A 16,696-nucleotide genomic window follows, 5' to 3' on the forward strand; every position below is an offset into this window, starting at 1 on the left:
GGGATTACAACAGATGGTCTTTAAGTCTTTTTGAATGCTAAAATTTTATTCTGTTTGACAGGCACAATAAAAATCAATAAAATATTTTAATTCTCAACTAGAGCTCACAATTTTGATGTGCACACATCTATTTAAAGCAACAGATCATATTCCTATACTGGGTCACGGTTAGCATTCATGCAAATTCATGATTCCTGGCTTTTTAACTATATCCTACCACATGCTAAAGACACATAACGCTATTTTAATTTCCCTTGCTATTGACCAGGTTGAAGTATATATTCTAGTAATTATCTATCATCAGGGAATTCTTTAGCAAATCTTTCCTAAGTTATTCCATTTCTGCAATACAGATGAGGAGATTTTCATATTTCAAAACACTAGTGAATAACATTCACATAAAACTGTCTTTCAAAATATAAGGAATTCATCTCATTTGAATCCATCAAGGTCACCAGTGACTCTAAATGTTACTTGAGAAAATGAGTTTAGTTTAGTTAGAATGTGTCGTCAAAGAAGCAAAAATCAGCTAGAGCACTGTGAGTGAGGTGTAATGATAATATTTCACCATATAGTTAGAAGTTATCAACAGTAGTAAGTTAATACTATCATCAACAGTTTTGAGATAAGTTATGGTTGGTATTTTTATAAAAATGCATTAAGGAAGCAGAAGAATGCTAATTTATTTTCCTAAGTAGAAAGAAGAACAAAATACAAATATTCAAAAGAAAAATGTATCACTTTAGATTTGAAAATGTTTCCATATGTATTTATTTCTCTGTAATTTAATTATATTTTGAGCCTTTAAAATGATACTTCTCTGTTGCAAGCAGGAATTAAAGAATATTTTACAAAATCAACGTGTATACAGGGCAAGTGCCTGCATTCATGTTCAGTTGCTCAGTTTTGTCCTACTCTTGAGACCTCGTGGACTGTAGCCCACCACAGTCCTCTGTCCATGAAATTATCCAGGCATGAATACTGGGGTGGGTTGCCATTTCCTTCTCCAGGGGACCTTCCCAACCCAGGAATCAAACCTGCATCTCCTGCTTGGCTGGTGGATTCTTTACCACTGTACCATCTTTGGTGTAGTATACATGGCAAGATTTGGGTACAAATAAAAATAAAAAGACTAACCATGTATTTAAGTATATATGTTATTAATTGCACCAATGATCAGAAGTACTTATTTAGCCTCAGTATATACCAGTCACCATTTCCAGTGATTTGCATAGAAATCATCACGCTAAACAAATGAGGTACATGCTACTAACATCCTTCTTTGTAAGTGTGGAACTCAAACAAGGTACAGAGATTTAATGTCAAGTCTATACAGTTAGAAAATTGTGGAGCCCAGACAATTTGACTTCAGAATTTGTGTTCTTTCCACCATATTAAACTATTTCTGATAACATTGGGTCATCAATTATGTGATTTGTATCTAGAGTAAATAGTCTTAATAAATTTCATATCTTTTTTTTGTATGCTTGTAAAGTAACTTTTTATAGGATGTAATTAAGAATGATTAGAAGTAATTTTCTATTCTTGCCAAAAACATACAAATAGAATCTAATTATGAAGAAACAATAGATAAGCACTGTAAACAATGCTTGTATGTTTGAAAACTGTCAAGATCAAGAAACAGACAAAGAAATGCTGAGGAAATTTCTTAGAATGAAAGAAGACTAAGGAGACATGACAAATAAATGCAGAGATGGCTTTGGATTGGATCTTGGACTGGCAATAAAAGGGAATAGATATAAAGGAGATTATTGCAAAAACTGACTAGACCTGAATATGAGCTGATGTTTAAATAATGTCATATTAATGCTAAATTTCCTGTGTTTTGGTTAATACACACTGAAGGGTGTGTGTGTAGGGGGGGGCAGGTAGGTGGAGAGTGCATATGAAAGGAGAGACTGATAGAGCAAATGGGATAAAATGCAAATATAAACAATTAAAGAATCTGATGAAGGCCATAATGGCATTTTCTTTTTTTTTTTCTTTTTTTTTTTTTAATTTGTTTATTTGGTTGGTTTGAGTCTTAGTTGTAGCACACAGGATCTTCCTTTGTGGTACACGGACTCTAGTTGTGACATGGGTTTAGCTGTTCCACAGCATGTGGGATCTTAGTTCCCCAGCCAGGGATCGAACCTGTGAGCCCCTGCATTGCAAGGCAGATTCTTAACCCCTGGACCACAAGAGAAGTCCCCATAATGGCGTTTTCTTGCAACTTTTCTTTAGGTTTGAAATCATGGAAGACATTATACTAAGTGAAATAAATCAGACACAGAAAAATAAATGTTGCATGATGTCATTTAAATGTGTAATGTAACATATTAAGACTCAGAATCAAAAGTAGGATAGTGGTTGCCATGGGCAGGAGGGAGGGGGAAATGGGAAGATGTTGGACAAAGGGTACAAAGTTTCAGTTATGCAAGATGAATATGTACTGGAGATCAAATATACAATATACAACATGATGGCTATAGTTAACAATGCTGTATGGCACACTCAAAATTTGCCAAGAAGGTAGATCTTAAGGGTTCTCACCACAAACAAAAAAGAAAAAAAGAAAGAACATGGTGACTATGTGCGGTTATGGATATGTTAATTAGTTTGATTGTGGTGATCATTTCATAATATATACAAAGCATCAAGTTGTGCACCATAAATATATACAGTTTTTATTTGATAACTATACCTCAGTAAAACAGAAAACTAGGAAAAAAACACACTAAAATAGGATAAAAAGAAGTATGTTATCAATGATTTAATTTGTAAGCTTATAAAAATATAGATTAATAAGCCATCAAGCACTAAAGCAGGCACTAAGGATCAAATGAAATTGAAACTAAGTATCTTCATCAGGAATGTAATTATCTGAAAAGAAATGTTTGAAAGTAATAAAAACCTTCAGTTAAAAAGAGAAATGGGATATATTATTTTAATTGTTTTTTAATGAAAAAACTATCAAAAGACTAAAATAACATATTCCACATAATAATAATATTAAAATATGTTGGCTTCTTTCAGAGGAAATACCCATTTTAATCATAAGAATGTATTCTTTCCTGTGGCCCTGCTTTGGTAACATTTTAAAACTAATGTAAGTTAGGTACTTTCACATTTATTACTATTTTAATTCACAAAATCATTCTTTAAATTGTGTTATTGGTTCCATTTCTGTAGATGAGGAAACTGAGGCTCAGGGTAATTAAATAGCTTGTTCAAAGGCACACAGGCGTTATGCTTCTTGGATTTCATATCCCCATCAGCCTGATTTTAATCCCATATTTTGTCTACCTTAACTCTCTGGCATTTAGTGAAAGGTGATTCATTAAAATATAAAGAAAATTGAAATAGCAAAGACCACTTTCAATGAAAAATGAGATGGGATTCTTCTTAGTGGCAAAATGAAATTTGAACTTTGCTTTGTAATGAAATGCTAGCCATTTACAAATTAGAAGTTGTTGATCTTTAAACCATGGCTCATTTCGGTTTACTGAAGGGAAAAATGAAAGACTAAAATGGAAAGAAAGAATGAAAAGAATACTGCTTTTATCAGTGTGCTAGGCGTAAAAATGACTGATTAATTGAAAATTTTCACTTTTCACGTAGTTTCTCTGATATTGAATAGTTTCAGACACATTTGGCTTAAAACCAAATGATTCCATAGAGACCTTTATTCTACCCCCAAAGCTGCAATGCACCTTAAAGACCCTCGTTGGCAGGAGTCTCAAAGCTGCTGCAGCATTTTGTTTGACAAAATATCTGACAGGAGCTCTTCTCACTGGGACAGCTGTTAGAAACCCAGGAAATATGCCAGTAGAAGAAGTCATCCATCAGCCTGAGAAGATGATGTGCCTCCTCGGCTTTTTCATTTTTTAAAAACAGAATCATAAAATAAATACATGCCATTGCCATTGATATCTGAAATAATTTTTTGAAGTGTTACATAATTATTTACTAAAGTATCTAATACAGAAAATAACTTACTGTGCTAATTAATTAGTTATTTGGTACACTGTTATTGCTCCACAACAGAGATTTTCAAAAGTGCATTAGAATCAGCTGGAGGTCTTATGAAATGCAGATTGTTGGACCCCAACCTTTGTTTATCAGATTTTGGAGAAGGGCTTGATAATTTACATTTCTAACAAGTTCCTAGATGCTGCTCCTGCTGCTGATCTGGTGACCATAAGAATCATTGGTCTAGAATATATGTAAGCTTTTTAGATTTGCAAACTAAGATATTTCATTGATCATCTATAATCACTTAGAATACTTTGCATTCAAGAAAAGATTATAAATATGCAAACATAATTATCTTTATTTATTTTTTATTTATTTATATTTGGCTGTTGCTGGGTGCAGGCTTTCTCTAGTTGCAGTGAATGGTGAGGAGGGGGAATACCCTCTCGATGTGGTGTACAGGCTTCTCATTGTGGTGGCTTCTCTTGTTGCTAAGCACAAGGCTCTAGGCACATGGGCTTCAGTAGTTGCAGCACGTGGTATCAGTAGTTGTGGCTCATGGGCCATAAATATCTTTAAAAGGCTCTGTCTTTAACTGGTGTTTGTTAACTGACCTTTGGACCTAGAGCTTCACTGTTCAATACAGTAAACACTAGGTACCTCTGTGTGTGCTAAGTCACTTCAGTGGTGTCTGACTTGTGTGTATGCTAAGTCACTTCAGTCTTGTCTCTTTGTGACCCCATGGACGGTAGCCCTCCAGGCTCCTCTGTCCATGGACTTCTCCTGCAAGAATACTGGATTGGGTTGCCATGCCCTCCTCTAGCAGATCTTCCTGACCCAGGGATCAAACTTACATCTCTTAGGTCTCCTGCATTGGCAGGCAGGTTCTTTACCACTAGCGCCACCTAATTAAAATTAAATAAGTTCAAAAAATTCAGTTCTTTAGTCACACTAGCCACATTGAAGTGCTCAATAGCCACATGGGGCTAGTGGGTACTGGAGCAGACAAAGAACATTTCCTTCATCTTTGGAAATTTTACAGGATAGTTAATAGAGTCTTAACTTTTTTGAATAGCCCAAACCCAGGTTAGCCTTAACATAAGCAGAGCAGGCAGGTCTGGGATGTGATTTCAGGCATTTGGCTTTCCTCAACATTCCTCTCCACCTAAAGTATCTGTGTGTGCATGCATGAACACACACAAATGCAATTTTCTCATTCAGTATCTAATATCTAAAGCTAACCTTTAAGTCTGGGATCCAGTCTAAAGACATACAAACTGGGAAAGATCATCCCTTACATGTTTCAGTCACTTACAATTCTTTGAATTTTAAGAGTTTCCTGAAGTTCTAATTTGAGGGCATGGATCATAGAGAAAATGAAAAGTAAAATTAAAATAATAAAGCATACTTTGATCCTGGGGTGTTGGAATGAAGGAATGTACTACTCAGGAACCATAGAAAATATTCAGTTTTACTATATTTTCTTCTAAATTGTCCTGGATAATATACTGAATCCTCTCTATGGTACCAATTTGGCTATGAGGAATAGAAAGCAGGGGAATGTGGCTTTCTATAAAGAATGTTGTACATTCATGTCCCCATTTTACTTGTCTTTGACATTGTGTGACATCATTGGCTCTCAGTGCCTTGTTTTTAAATGGAACCAACATGATTGCTGTAAAGAGGACATGAAACAAGTATATTTGAATGTACTTAGTATACTACACTCAATATGCCAGCAAATTTGGAAAACTCAGCAGTAGCCACAGGACTGGAAAAGGTCAGTTTTCATCCCAATCCCAAAGAAAGCTACTGCAAAAAAATGTTCAAACTACCGCACAATTGCAGTCATCTCACATGCTAGCAAAGTAATACTCAAAATTCTCCAAGCCAGGCTTCGACAGTACATGAACCAGGAACTTCCAGATGTTCAAGCTGGATTTAGAAAAGGCAGAGGAACCAGAGATCAAATTGCCATCATCCATTGGATCATGGAAAAAGCAAGAGAGTTCCAGAAAAGCATCTATTTCTGCTTTATTGACTATGCCAAAGCCTTTGACTGTGTGGATCACCACAAACTGTGGAAAATTCTGAAAGAGATGGGAATACCAGACCACCTGACCTGCCTTCTTAGAAATCTGTATGCAGGTAAAGAAGCACTAGTTAGAACTGGACATGGAACAGCAGACTAGTTCCAAATCAGGAAAGGAATACGTCAAGGCTGTGTATTGTCACCCTGCTTATTTAACTTCTATGAAAAGTTCATCATGCTAAATGGTGGGCAGGATGAAGCACAAGCTGGAATCAAGATTGCTGGGAGAAATATTAATAACCTCAGATATGCAGATGATACCACCCTTATGGCAGAAAGTGAAGAAAGAACTAAAGAGCCTCTTGATGAAAGTGAAAGAGAAGAGTGAAAAAGTTGGCTTAAAACTCAACATTCAGAAAACTAAGATCATGGCATCTGGTCTCATCATTTCATGGCAAATAGATGGGGAACAGTGAGAGACTTTATTTTCTTGGGCTCCAAAATGACTGTTGATGGTGACTGCAGCCATGAAATTAAAAGATGCTTGTTCCTTGGAAGAAAAGCTATTGCCAACCTAGAGAGCATATTCAAAAGCAGAGACATTACTTTGCTAACAAAGGTCTGTCTAGTCAAAGCTCTTGTTTTTTCCATAGTCATGTATGGATGTGAGGGTTGGTCTATAAAGAAAGCTGAGCACTGAAGAATTGATGCTTTTTAACTATGGTGCTGAAGAAGACCCTTGAGAGTCCCTTGGACTGCAAGGAGTTCAAACTAGTCAATCCTAAAGGAAATCAGTCCTGAATATTCATTGGAAAGACTGAGGCTGAAGCTGAAACTCTAATCCTTTGGCCACCTGATGCAAAGAACTGACTCATTTGAAAAGACCGTGACGCTGGGAAAGATTGAAGGCAGGAGAAGGGGACAACAGAGGATGAGATGGTTGGATGGCATCACCGAGTCAATGGACTTGACTTTGAGTAAGCTCCAGGAGTTGGTGATGGACAGGGAGGCCTGGCATGCTGAAGTCCATGGGGTCACAAAGAACTGGACACGACTGAGTGACTGAACTGAGTATACTGTTAAGGCTTATGCAAATTCTATGTATGGCATTTCTCTCATGCTAAAAGTTGATATTCTGGTTGTGAAAGAAAGCTGATAACAGCCTCATGAGACACTATGGCAGTACAGTCCCAGTAATTCTCATCTTCATATCTGTGAAGTAGGGCTGCCAACTCAGTGTACTTTACAGCACTATGCAAAGATAAACAGCAAAGTATTTCAGTCTTTGTAAGCTTTCTAACACTTTCGACTTAGAAGTATAAGATGGTTGTGATAGGAAGGATGCTAAAGTGTCTCTCAATGTTCTTTGCCCACTCCTGTGAAATCCTCTGCCCTTGAGTGTGTGTGGAACCTGTGAATATAATGAGATAATATTGCCATGATTATGTTAAATTTCTTGACAAAAGGGATTTTGCAGTTGCCATTATGATCTCAAATTAGTTGATGTTAAAATAGGGAAATTATCTTGGGTGCTTCAGACCTAATCAGATGAGTCCATGAAAGATCTTGAACTCTTCCTAATGCAAGAGGTTGGAAGTGTGAGGAATTCAATGAGAGGGAAGTTCTCTGTTACTGACATTGAAGATGAAGGAAGCTACATGGCAAAGAATGTGGGATGCCTCTAGGAACTGAGAGTGATCCCAGATGATAGCTAGTGAGGAAATGGGGACCTGAGTCCTACAATCACAAGTCAGTAAATTCTGCTAACAACCTGAATAAACCTGGAAAAGGATCCCAAGTTCCAGATGAGAGTGCTGACATCTTGATTTCAGTCTTGTGAGATTATGAGCTGGGAATCCATTCATGCTAGCTCAAATTCTGACCTATACAGAACTGTGAGCTAATAAGCTGGTATTTTAAGCTGCCAATAGACTGGCACTTAGAAGGTTGCTTTTTAGTATCCATTATTTGAGAGTAAGAGATACCTTTCAGCATTTCTGTATGCAAAGTATTTGAAATTAAAGCATGTTATTCATATTTCAGTTCAGTTCAGTCGCTCAGTTGTGTCTGACTCTTTGTGACTCCATGAATCGCAGCACGCCATGCCTCCCTGTCCATCACCAACTCCCGGAGTTCACTCAGACTCATGTCCATCGAGTTAGTGATGCCATCCAGCCATCTCATCCTCTGTCGTCCCCTTCTCCTCCTTCCCTCAATCCCTCCCAGCGTCAGAGTCTTTTCCAATGAGTCAACTCTTCGCATGAGGTGGCCAGAGTACTGGAGTTTCAGCTTTAGCATCATTCCTTCCAAAGAAATCCCAGGGCTGATCTCCTTCAGAATGGACTGGTTGGACTTAGGGTAGTTCAATTCCTCAGGAATCAGAGGACGGAAGGGGAGGAAAGTATGTGAGTAGACAATGAGTAGACAGTGATTCTTGGGCTCTAATTCAGTGTATCTGAGTGTGTGACGTGCCGTTAAAGACTACTAAGTAACATTTGTCAATGATTACTGAGAGAAAGTTAATTAAAATCAAGACCACTTGGTCCATACAATGAAGTTTATGAAATTTCATGGACGTGCCATGTGAGAATCAGGTAAGGTCCTTTTTAAAACGACTTAGAGAGAAAGGCATATATATATATTTGTGATTACCAAAGTGTTAATAATCCTAAGCCTTCTTACAGTTCCTTAATCTTTTCTTCAAAATGGTGTATGTGTGCATGCTAAGTCGCTTCAGCCGTGTCTGACTCTTTGCAACCCCATGGACTATAGCCCTACAGGCTCCTCTGTCTATGGGATTCTCCAGGCAAGAATACTGGATGGGTTGCCATGCTCTCCTCCAGGGGATCTTCCCGACCCAGGAATTGAAACTGTTTCACTGCATCTCCTGCATTGCAGGCGAATTCTTTACCCACTTAGCTACCTGGGAAGCCCATTCAGAATGGTAATAACATACAATATTCTGGAAGAAAGAGAGTAGATAAAATCTTATCACAGAGGTATCTTTGTTGTAAAACATCTGATATTTCTAAGTGACTATGTTCCACTTTGTTTTCATCTTGGGCTGTACAGCCAATATTATTTTTATTAAGAAATATCAACTGCCTTACGGTGTATCTTTGGTATTCAACTCAATTATCTACAAAGTCAAGAAACAAAAAGAGGTCATATTGAAGACTCTGCTTATTAAAAGCCATCTGGCCTTAATATCAGAACCACAACAGTGACTGGAAAATTGAATATTTTTTATTCCTTCTCAGATAATTGCAAATTTTCTTCTAGCATTAACATTGGTGGTGGTGGTTGATTGTCTTCCTTATTGCCTGTCACATGTCTGTAATTTCTCAGCACATTCAATCATTCAACATATGTTTATTGACCATCCACTACATTTGGGGGAATAATTTGAGACTTGAAAGTTAAGAATACAAATAAAATACAGTTGGTGCTAGAGGAAGTTAACTATTTAAAATGCAAGGTCAGGAGTATGTTAGAAGCATGATATATAATATTTGCTGGGGAGCAAAAATAAATAAGATCTTGGATTCTGCCTGGGCCCTTAGATTTTCTCTCTAAAATTACATGGTTTTAAGATCAGCATTAACTTTAGATCTTGATTGCTAATATCAAGGGTCTACTGCAATCACACTCTGCCTTTACACCAAGATGTCAATAATGAGCCAAATACAATTTTCTGTATTATAAAACATTCAGTTCAGTTGCTCAGTCATGTCCAACTCTTTGCGACCCCATGGACTGCAGCACACCAGGCCTCTGTGTCCACCACCAACTCCCGGAGTTTACTCAAACTCATGTTCATTGAGTCTGTGATGCCATCCAACCATCTCATCCTCTGTGGTCCCCTTCTCCTCCCACCTTCAATCTTTCCCAGCATCAGGGTCTTTTCAAATAAGTCAGTTCTTCACATCAGGTGGCCAAATACTGGAGTTTCAGCTTCAGCCTCTGTCCTTCCAATGAATATTCAGGACTGATTTCCTTTAGGATGGACTGGTTGGATCTCCTTGCAGTTCAAGGGACTCTCAAGAGTCTTTTCCAGCACAGTTCAAAAGCATCAACTCTTCAGCACTCAGCTTTCTTTATAGTCCAAACCTCACATCCATATATGAATACTGGAAAAATCATAGCCTTGATTAGACTGACCTTTGTCAGCAAAGCAATGTCTCTGCTTTTTAATATGCCATCTAGGTTGGTCATAACTTTTCTTGCAAGGAGTAAGCGTCTTTTAATTTCATGGCTGCAATCACCATCTGCAGTGATTGTGGAGCCCCCCAAAATAAAGTCTGTCACTGTTTCCACTGTTTTCCCATCTATTTTCCATAAAGTGATGGGACCGGATGCCATGATCTTAGTTTTCTGAGTGTTGAATTTTAAGCCAACTTTTTCACTCTCCTTTTTCACTTTCATCAAGAGGCTCTTTAGTTCTTCTTCACTTTCTGCCATAAGGGTGGTGTCATCTGCATATCTAAGGTTATTGATATTTCTCCTGGCAATCTTGATTCCAGCTTGTGCTTCTTCCAGCCCAGTGTTTCTCATGATGTACTCTGCATATAAGTTAAATAAGCAAAGTGACAATATACAGCCTTGATATACTCCTTTTCCTATTTGGAACCAGTCTGTTGTTCCATGTTCAGTTCAAACTGTTGCTTCCTGACCTGCATACAGATCTCTCAAGAGGCAGGTCAAGTGGTTTGGTATTCCCATCTCTTTAGGAATTTTCCACAGTTTGTGGTGATCCACGCAGTCAAAGGCTTTGGCATAGTCAATAAAGCAGAAATAGATGTTTTTTTCTGGAACTGTCACATTATCTATTGATATTTATGTAATTTGGGTACTTGCCCTACCATTTCTCATTGATAGATCCTACTAAGCAAACACATAACTATATATTTTTGCTATTTGGTAGTGGCCATAATCTTCATCCATGATACGAACTCACCTCGATATCCCTCAGTGTTCTGCCTATTTTATATCATCTTGACTGTGTATCTTAAAAAATGTAGCTCTGATCATTGGCTTATTTTCAGGGGAAGTGGGCCTTTTAACGTTGACTAAGGGAAATGGAAAAATAAATTCCCCTTTCTAATTTTTTATCCTTGTTTTTTGGTGGTTAAGTTATAGATGGAATATTATAGCATGTAATAAATACATTAAATGGACAAACTAGTAAACATACCTCTTCCCCCACCTTAACTTGTGCCTGTATGAACACAAATACACAGACACAAGAAAATACAGACTCAGTAAGTGGCCATTTATCTCACATTTCATATAAAGCAGAAAAACACTCATATTTGTTTTTTTCCCTTCTACCTTGCTTTTCTAAATAATTCAGGATATATGACAATGAGATGACACAGATATATTACTCTGTGGAGATATGCACATTCACGACATTGGCAAGTGGTTTGAGATTGATGACAGATCTGCTCCAGCAGTTGATTTGGCATTGTATGCTCGTCTCCTCTAATGAAAGAAGGAGCTACACATGGATCATAATTATCAAGAACTATCTGTTACTGTCAGTGACAAAAGGAAATCCCATTCAGTTTCACTGTGTGCATTAGATATTACTGCTGAAGATTAAACAAAGGTAATGCATTGCAGATACAGAAGGAATACATTAAAAATTAGCTGAGATATTTATAAGTTGCCACAATAGGAAGCAAGGGTTCATGGCATTTTCCAAGGTAATGATGGTTTTGGCACTGAATATCACTTTACATATTTATGCAATGGTAAGTGTTTTCCTGTTTCATAAGTTTTCTTTTTATAGAAAAAGGCAACAAGCTTGTAGTGACTGGTATTAAGTGCATTAGGGGAATTAATTAAGCAGATGAAATCTTTCTGAACGTTCTCCAGCATTTAAAAAATATGCTTAATCATATGGCCATATCGTTGGCCACATAAGCTATTTTTTTAAAAATCTGAATAGGAAGCACAAATATTTTTTAATGTTTTTAGGGTTAAGAAAAGCAAAAACAAATACTGTTTTTGGCAGAGAGTAGAAATGTATGTAATTTTATCTAAGATGTATAGATTATGATGACTCATGGTTTAAAATCTCTTCAAGTTCAAAATTATTTAACTTTGATATGGAAATAGTATACAGAAATACTATTTACTACCAGATATAAATTTTCAAATATTCGTAGTAATGGATGGGAACCTGGAAAATACTGGTTGCAATTAAATTTAGATTTGGAATTGTAATCAGCTATTCACATCCTCAGCATGCAGCTAACTAGTTTTTCTATTACATTTTAAAATTATCTTAGCTATACCTATGCAAATGTTAGCAGCCTTGAGTTTATGATAGCTTAACAGTTTACTGAAGAGAAAGTCACTGATCTTCTTTCACATTAATCAGTTGTTACAGCTGATGACACTGAGCAGAAAGAACCAGAATCAAGAGCTCTGAAATTCCCAGTGCCTACTGCTTGGTTTCATTGCAGCAGCTGTTCCACTTTGTGTGAATTTAGTAGCAGGGTTTGATCTTCTTAACCACTCCTATAGTTGTGTATTCATGCTATTTTCTGAAGTCCACTTTCAGAGAATCTTCACTTGCTGGATTTTGGTTTGTTTATTTACTTACTTACTGGTGTGGCAATTAAAAATATGTTTCTTGTACATCTAGACACTAAATCCATATATACTTGGTAGTTAACCTTAAAAAGAGATGAGCCATCAATACATATTCTATAGAGGCATTTCAAAACAGGAGTGGAAGTGTCTGGTGTATTTAACACAGGGCTTAACAAGGTAGTATAATATTGAAAGACATGCTGTGTTAGGTATTTTACTATTCTCATTTTACTTTATAGTATTTTTGTTTATTTCTCCTTTTGTTATTTTTCTGGACTAAGTTGCTACATGCTTTTTCTTTTCTCTGCCACTTAGAAGGCAAGACTTAATTTTTCTATTGGTAATAGGATGACTGAAATGTTTGACATTATCAAGATATGGAATTTTAGGGCACTTACATTGCTAGTGATGATGTAAATTTGCACAGTGGTTTTGTGGGAAATATGTAAAATTATTTACTTATGCTATGCAACAACTTAATCAGCCTATTTTATTCCTGCATATATACCCAATAGAAACAAGTGTTCATGCATGTACAAGGCATATATGACAATGATCACAGAAGTTTTATTCATAATAGTTGAAAGCTGAAAACAATCTAGATGCTATCAAGTTAAATTGTTTATATCATAAATAAATTATGATATATTTATGCAATGGAAAAGTGAAAGTCGTTCAGTCATGTCCGACTCTTTGAGACCCCATGGACTATACAGTCCATGGAATTCTCCAGGCCAGAAGGGATCTTCCTAACCCAGGGATCAAATCCAGGTCTCCCATATTGCAGACGGATTCTTTACCAGCTGAGCCACAAGGGAAGCCCAAGGATGTTGGAGTGGGTAGCCTATCCCTTCTCCAGGGGATATTCCTGACCTAGGAATTGAACCAGGGTCTCCTGCATTCTTTACCAACTGAGCTATCAGGGAAGCTTATGCAATGGAACACTACAACAAAGAAAAGGCAGACTACCAATAGGTGGAACAATGTGATTAATTTCAAAGACAAAACCTTGAGAGAAAGAAGTCAGGCACAAAACAGTACACACATTTCAAAGACATAACCTTGAGAGAAAGAAGTCAGGCACAAAACAGTACACACTGTATGATTCCATTCATATGAAGTTAAAAAGGCAAACATTCTGTAGTGATAGAGAATAGAATAGTATTTATCATTGTAGGGGGCAATATTGGCTAGGCAGGGGCACAAGAGAGACTTTTTGGATGCTGAAGAGGTTCTCTAACTTGATGTGGATGGTGGTTACATATATAAATGTATGAAAATCTACAGAAATTAAGATTTCATTTTGCAATTTACTTAAATTACTTAATTACTTTAGTAATTCCTCAATTAAGAAAAATACTCTTGTAGTCTTATATAACTGCCAACAAATTTTGAGTTAATATTCCTTTATTTGACAATTCTAGGAGTTAAACTGGACCTTCTGATGTTTTCCATCCCATACATGAAAAGAAATTGATCCATTTTCTGTAAATGTTGGTGGTAAAATCTAGACTTTCAGACTCAACATTTTATCCTAATTTTTAAACATTATTTTGGTTTCTGTTTTTCTTACTAACTTAAGACCTAGAACGCTTCTGATTTCTCTTTGTAATAACATTTATGACAACATTTTATCCTAATTTTTAAACATTATTTTGGTTTCTGTTTTTCTTACTAACTTAAGACCTAGAACGCTTCTGATTTCTCTTTGTAATAACATTTATGACAATTATTTAAAATTAAATTTTTTGCTAAATGGCTTTAATAATTTCTACCAGTTCATGTCTCCCTTGTTCTTGAGTTTCTTTGATTCATCTCCAGATACTCCTTCAGAGTTGAGTGACCTGTTTCCTAATTTCCTGAACATGTGACACTTCATATATGAACAAAACATCTTTGAGGGATGGGATTCATTTTCATCCCAAACTGTATATACTGTTTCTTTGATTTCTTCCCTTTAGTTTAAAATAGAGAGCAGATCAGTAAGGTTTTTTCTTTAAGTTGTTTAAAAATGTTTTCAGCTTTACTGAGGAATAATTGACAAATAGAAATTGTATACTTAAGGTTAAAACATGATGGGTTAAAACATCATAATCTTTATTTCATTTATGTATTTTTGTCTCTTTTTTGACCTTTGAAGATCTTTTATGCCACAATATTTCCCATGAGAAAGATTTATTTAAAGTACAGTAACTCCTCTAGTTTTTAGGTTTTTTTCCTCTATGAAATTCAAGTATCATTAAAGGAAACAATTTTGGTTAAAATAGCAGTTATATGATCCCATTTTGATAAAAATCACTTGATTTTTCTACTCATCTATTCTTATAGTTGTGAAGAAAGACATCTGAGATGTTTGTATTTTTTTTACGTTATTTTCCTCTATGGTTTATCCCAGGAGATTGGATATAGTTCCCTGTGCTGTACAGTAGGACTTTGTTGTTTATCCATTCTAAATGTAATAGTTTGCATCTATCAACCCCAAATTCCCAGCCAATCCCTCTCCCTCCCCGACCTCTTGGCAACCACAAGTCTGATCTTTATATCTGTGAATCTGTAAAATATGATGTTTTGATACATGTACACGTTGCTAAATCAGCCAATCAACATATTCATCACTTCATATAGTTAACATTTCTTTCTCTGTGTGTGTGTGTGTGGTTAGAACACTTAGGATCTACTCTCTTAGCAAATTTGAAGTATACAATACAGTATTGTTAACTACAGTAACCATGTTGTTTATTAAGTTTCCAGAACTTACTCATCTTGCATAACTAACACATTGTACACTTTGACCAATATTTCCCCATTTCCTCCTCCACCCTACCATGGGCAACCACCATTCTACTCTTAGCCTCAATGAATCTGACTACTTTAGATTCCACACAGAAAAGTCTATGTAGTATTAGTCCTTTTCTGTCTGGCATATTTCACTCGGCATAATGTTGTCCAGGTTCATGTATGTTGTCATAAATAACAAGATTTCCTTTTATTTTAACAGCTGAACAACATTCCATTGTGTGTAAATACCACATTTTCTTTATCCGTTCATATGCTGACAGGCAGTTAGGTTGTTTCCATGTTTCGGCTATTGTAAATAATGCTGCAATGAGGAGAGTAGATATCTCTTTGAGATCCAGATTTCATATCTTTTGAATGTATATCCAGAAGTGGTATTGCCAGATCAAATGGTAGTTTTATTTTTAATGTTTTGAGAAACTTCCATACTGTTTTCTGTAGTGGCTGGACCAATTTACATTCCCATAACAGTGCCCAGAGGTTTATAGCTGTTCTCCACATCCTTGTCAGTATTTATCTCTTGTTCTTTAAAAAAATATTTTTTAATATTTATTTATTTTATTTTTTGGCTGTGGTGAGTCTTCGTTGCTGAGCATGGCTTTCTCCAGTTGCAGTGAGCCAGAGCTACTCTTCATTGAGGTGTGAGGGCTTCTCATTGTTGTAGCTTCTCTTGTTGCAGAGCACAGGCTTTCAGGCTTCAGTAGTTGTGGCTCTTGGGCTCTAGAGCACAGGCTCAATAGTTGTGGTGGCACAGGCTTAGTTTGGGCTTCCCAGGTGGCGCTAGTGGTAAAGAACCCACCTGCCAATGTAGGAGACATAAGAGTTGTGAGTTCGATCCCTGGGTTGGGAAGATCCCTTAGAGGAGGGCATGGCAACTCATTCCAGTATTCTTGCCTGAAGAATCCTCATGGACAGAGGAGCCTGGCAGGCCGCAGTCCATAAAGGCTTAGTTATTCTGCAGCACGTGGGATCTTCCTGGAGCAGGGATCAAACCTGTGTCCCTTGCATTGGCAGGCAGATTCTTAACCACTGGTCCACCTAGCTCTTGTCTTTTTGATAAGAGCCATACTATTAGGTGAATCCTAATGGAAATTAACCCTGAATATTCATTGGGAGGACTGATGCTGAAGCTGAAACTCCAATACTTATGCTACCCACGAAGAGCCGACTCATTGAAAAAGACCCTAATGCTGGGAAAGATTGAAGGCAGAAGAAGGGGACGACAGAGGATGAGATGGTTGGATGGCATCACTGACTCAATGGACAGGAGTTTGAGCAAACTCCAGGATA

Source organism: Budorcas taxicolor, chromosome X, assembly GCF_023091745.1.
Source record: "Budorcas taxicolor isolate Tak-1 chromosome X, Takin1.1, whole genome shotgun sequence".
Classification (NCBI taxonomy): Eukaryota; Metazoa; Chordata; class Mammalia; order Artiodactyla; family Bovidae; genus Budorcas; species Budorcas taxicolor.